This window comes from Rhinopithecus roxellana, chromosome 2, assembly GCF_007565055.1.
Source record: "Rhinopithecus roxellana isolate Shanxi Qingling chromosome 2, ASM756505v1, whole genome shotgun sequence".
Taxonomy (NCBI): domain Eukaryota; kingdom Metazoa; phylum Chordata; class Mammalia; order Primates; family Cercopithecidae; genus Rhinopithecus; species Rhinopithecus roxellana.
In genome coordinates, this window is record NC_044550.1 from 83,408,300 (window position 1) to 83,413,693 (window position 5,394).

Below are 5,394 nucleotides of genomic sequence, written 5' to 3' on the forward strand. Positions count from 1 at the left end.
AGAAAAAAAAATTTTAAATAGAGATACAAGTGACTGGGCAGAAGGGAAGATGCTAATCTGTAAAGTGGTCAGGGAAGGACTTGTTGACAAGGTTACATTTGAGCAGAGATGTGAAGAATGGCATTCCAAGTAGAGGAAACGTGAAGTGCAAAGATCCTGAAGCTAGACATGATTAGTGAGTTAGAGCACAAAGGAGGCCAGGCTGGGGGAGCAAGGCATGAGAAGGAAGCGGTAAGACATGTGGCAGTGACTAGGCAGTGGAGGGTGCAGCTCTAATAAGAACTTTAGAGTTCCACTCTGAGGAAGGTGAGAAGAGGGCTTTGAGTAGAGCTGTGGTATAATCTTGCAAGAAAATTCCAATTGCTCCATTGAAAACACAAAAGCATACTTATCTGGCAGCAGAGGAGATACCATGTTCACGAAAGTGGTTTTCCAAGGGCCAGGTTTATCCATTGCACTCTGGATGTGCTGATCCCCATGAATTGCCCGTATGTGGGAAACTTGACTGCGTAATTTGTGTAGTGAGGGATTGCGTTCACGCTTTCCCTTGGTCTTCACAGCCTAAGAACAGGCATCCTCTGTGTAAAGAAATAAAAAAATAAAAGAAAACATAGAAGCATGGGCAGAAGTCAGTAGAACAGTTAGCAGTCTCTTACAGTAGTTCAGATGAGAAGCAGTGGTGGCTCCAAGAGAGTCATAACGATGAGTGCTGCTGGGAAGTGGTCTGTGTTTTCTTTGAAAGTAGAACAAGTAGGACTTGTTGATGGATCAGATGTGGAGTGTAAGCAAAAAACAAAAGTGCGGTCAACGTTCACTCTACTTTCATCTGTGTTTAAAAATGTCCACAACAAAAAGCAAGAAAACAGAGAGAGGGAGTCAAGGATGACTCAAGATCTTGGACTCAAGAAACTGAGAGAAAGAAGTTGTCATTTACTGTTATGAGCAAAAACAGGGAAAGGAACATATGTGAGGGGTGGAACCGTGAGTTCAGTTTTGGGCATGTTAAATTTGAGATACGTGTCAGTCCTCCATATGGCAATACCAAGTAGGAAGTTGATTATATGAGTTTAGAATTCAAAGAAGAGGCCTGGGCTATAGATAGAAATTTGAAATTATCTGCATGTAGGTGGCATTTAAAGTCTGAAGATTAAGTGAGATCACCTGAAGAGTGATAAAGGCGAGATCTGAGGATTGAACATTTTGGCACTCTCAAGTGTAGAGGTCTGGAATATGAAGAGGAACCAGCAAGGATATGGCAGGAGGAGTGATCGGAGACCCAGGAAGACAGAAAGGAAAGAAAGAAAGAAAGAAAGAAAGAAAGAAAGAAAGAAAGAAAGAAAGAAAGAGAGAGAGAGAGAGAGAGAGAGAGAGAGAGAGAGAGGGAGGGAGGGAGGGAGGGAGGGAGGGAGGGAGGGAGGGAGGGAGGGAGGAAGGAAGGAAGGAAGGAAGGAAGGAAGGAAGGAAGGAAGGAAGGAAGGAAGGAAGGAAGGAAGGAAGGAAGGAAGGAAGGAAGGAAGGAAGCCAAGCAAGGAAGGGTTTTTAAGAAAGGGAATGATCAAAAGTGACACAAATGCCTCTGATAATGAAGGAAGACAAGAACTAAGGAAAAACCATTAGCTTGGCAACATGGATATCACTGTTAATCTTTGAGTGCATACAAGCCTCTTGAACTTGCTTCAGGAAATACTAGGAGAAGTACAGACAGAAAATGTAGCCCGCCATTTTGAAGGTTTTTGCTGTGATAGGGAGCAGAGAAATCAGGTAGTACCTAGAAGGGCATGTGCAGTCAAGTTAGAGTTTGGGTTTTTTAATTTTATTTTATTTTAGAGACAGCATCTCACTCTGTTGCCCAGGCTAGAATGCAGTGGCACCATCACGGCTCACTGCAGCCTCCGCCTCCCAGGCTCAAGCAATCCCCCCCGCTCAGCCTCCTGAGTAGCTGGGACTGCAGGCACAAGCCGCCATGCTTGGCTAATTTTTAAAAATTTGTTATATAGACAGGGTCTCCCAGTGTTGCTCAGGCTGGTCTTGAACTCCTAAAATCAAGCGATTCTCCCACCTTGGCCTCCCAAAGTGCTGGGATTACAGGTATGAGCCACTGTGCCTGGCAGGGGTTTATTTTTAAAGACCAAAATGATCCAGTCAGAGAGGAAACTATGATACAGATAAGACACATAATTTCCAGAAAGATGTTCTTAGAAGACAAGATCCATTTTATAGGTGGAATTATCTTTAGATAGGAACAGAGATTATCTATTTAATGTAATAGAAGGGAAGACAAGATGCAGGGCATAGAGGAAAGTGTGTGTATCTGGTGATGGAAGCTTGAGGAAGTTCCTTCTAATTACCTCTATTTTCTTAGTAAAATGAAGAGCAAAGTCGTTACAGTAAGAATAAAGAGAATTAGAGTGAGAATAATTGGCAAAGCGCTGTAGGTTCAAAGAGAAAAGAAGGGTATAAAATAGTTGTTTAGGAGAATAAGAGATGAAAGTGAATATTCAAAGGCAGTGAAATTCCCTGGCAACAGTGAAGGCCCACTTGAGGTTGACAATTAGGAATTGAAGTAAATCTGTTAGCATAACTGTTTTTTTTTTTTTTTTTTTCCAGCCATTTTCAACAGCTCAGAAACAAGAAGCAATAGGTGGAAGCTGGGAGTTAACTAAGAAAAAGTAAATTTGATGGTGGAAGAGAAGGACAAGGGAATTGGGATTATATAAGGTAATGGTTATCATGTTGAACTATTGAATCTTAATTGAGGATAGAGGTAAATGCAGATATAAGGAAGTGAGAAATAGATGCTAAGGTCAATAGATACATGTTCATTGTGTGGCTTGAAAATGATCAGAATAAGATGGAGACGTGAGGTAGTGGTGGGAGTATTTGACATCTGAAATTGACATTATGAAAGGGGGTGCAGTGATTGATAATAGTAAGGTCTAGAGTGCAACCATAAAAGCAGGTGGCTGGAGTGATGCGGAGGACAAGATGATGGCAGGAGAGAACACCGAGAGCCTGAGAGGCTAGATTATTGTAAGGATCTTTTCAATGATATTGAAATCACCAAGAATTAGGAGAAGAATGCTGTTGGGGAGATGACAGTGGGTAGGGCATGAGAAACTTCAAGGAAGAATGCAAAGTGACTACGAAGTCTGTAGATGATTGGACATATGGAGAAGTGAGGTGACCCATGGCTGAACTTCAGAGGAAGCAAGGATGTTTAGGGAGAAGGAAAGGAGGATAAGCTGAAACTGGTGGTGACTATTCATAGCTGCAAAAAGATCAGGTTTCATTTAGAATAGAGAGACAAAGGTGATGTAGAGACTACTTCAAGGCTATAGGAAATTTTGCTAATGACCCACAGTGAACTCCAAGGAACACGCTGAAAGAGTGTATTGTGGGAAAGGGTGTGAGATTGGTTCATGGACAGAGTTGTACAAGAATGTGATTTACAACAATGAGTGGTGAATTGGGGCTTCTTTCGGTGACTGAGATGGCCTGAGTGTATATAGTTTTCACTTGCTGAAAAATTTCCAAGATAATTGATTGGGTTTTGATTATAGAATAAATGGGAGAACATGGATTGTGAATATGCTAAAGCAGTTTTAGTAGTTTATCGCCATGACCAGTAGATGGTATTGTTGGCCCAAGATAGTTTGGTTGCTGTTTGCTGTTGAGCACAGAGTGGAAAAGGGAAGGAAAGGAGGTTAGAGAAGGCAGTGTGTCTTCCATTTGGTAAAATGTAAAGGATACTGGTAGACTTAGGAGATATCCTTATCTGAACTAGTCACTCTTGCACAAAATTAATGTTTGATAGAATGGACAAACAAGCATGAATTGTTAGAAAGGACTGGGACTTTTAACAAATCTTGAGCATAGAGTTATAGAAATATATAAAGTGCAAATAACGGATTTTAAAAGCACATAGATATATCTAAAAGGAAAAAATCAGTATGTCAAAGAGATATCTGTACTCCCATGGTAGTTGCAGTACTATTCACAATAGCCAAGATATGGAATCAACCTAACTGTGCATCAGTGGATGAATGGATAAAGAAACTGTGGTATATATACACAGTAGAATATTATTCAGCCATAAAAAAGAATGAAATCCTGTCATCTGCAGTAACATGGATGAACTTGGAGGACATTGTGTTAAGTGAACTAAGCCAGGCACAGAAAGACAACTATCTCATGTTCTCATTCATACATAGGAACTTAAAAAACGTAGATCTCATGGAGGTAGAGAGTAGAACGGCAGTTATCAGAGTTGGGGAAGGGTAAGTGGGAGGATGAGGACAGAGAAAGGTCGGTAAATGTGTACAAAAATACAGTCAGATAGAAGAAATATGTTCTAGTGTTCAATAGCACAGTAGGGTGACTAGAGTTAATAATATTTTGTATATTTCAAAATAGCTAGACCAGAAGATTTGGAATGTTTCCAACAGAAAGAAATGATAAATGTTTAAAGTGATGAATATCCCAATTACCTTGATTTGATCATTACACATTATACGCATGTATCAAAATATCACATGTATCCCATAAAGTGTACACTTATTATGTATCATAAAAAGCACACACAGAGAAACAGAAGAAAACTACAAGAACTTGCAACTCACTTGAGACAGTTCAGGATGCCGAGCCAATGAGATTTCTCTTGTTTTGCCTCTGGGAAAACCATGTGTGCTAACTCTGGGAGGCAAATGCATGAGGAGTCACTGGCTAAATTCTGATATTGATCTGAAAGCACATACTCTGAAAAAGGGAAATTTAGTTTTTGCTATAAAAACAAACAAGCACATAAAAACCTACACTCTCTCTTCTCTCTTCTCCTGCTTGCTTTGGGAATCCAGAACACAGAGCTTCGAAAGCCAGAGGCACTGTGACTTCCTTTTCAGAAAAAGGAGAGGCTGAAAGAGGCTGATGCTGGGCAGAGTCTATGAGCTTTGCATATTCATATCCCTCAGTTGTTCAGCATTAGAAAATTCAGGTAATGAGCATGTGAACACTCCAGCAGCCTTTGTATGGCTTGGGGGTTTTCTATTCTGATGTTCTCTGTATAAAATTGACTGTGTCAAATCAGGAGGTCCCTACCCCCACCTCCGGATTGAATTAGCACTTGAACATTGAAGTTTTTAACATCACCCTCAAGATTTTTTAAGGGCTTGTCAAAAGAATCTTCATAGTCTCTAGCCATGAATAAAAATGAATTCAGATATCATCCCTATCTCACATTTTATTTCATGGGATTAATTTAATTCATTGAGTTAAATGATATGGGCTGTTAAGTGGTTGCTGGTAATAAGCAGAATTTTAAAATTTTTTTTAGGAAAACATACCAACTCTATTCTGACATACTAGTTTTACATAAATGGTTGAAACTTTTTCTTAATG

The 5,394-nt window shown here is 40.0% G+C and overlaps 1 non-coding gene across 1 annotated transcript; it reads left to right on the forward strand.

The window, feature by feature from the left end:
• The first annotated feature begins 384 nt into the window (after nucleotides 1-384).
• On the forward strand, nucleotides 385-550 carry LOC115896252. The gene has a single exon (XR_004056154.1). It is a non-coding gene; the product is annotated as a U1 spliceosomal RNA (small nuclear RNA).
• The last annotated feature ends 4,844 nt before the right edge of the window (nucleotides 551-5,394 follow it).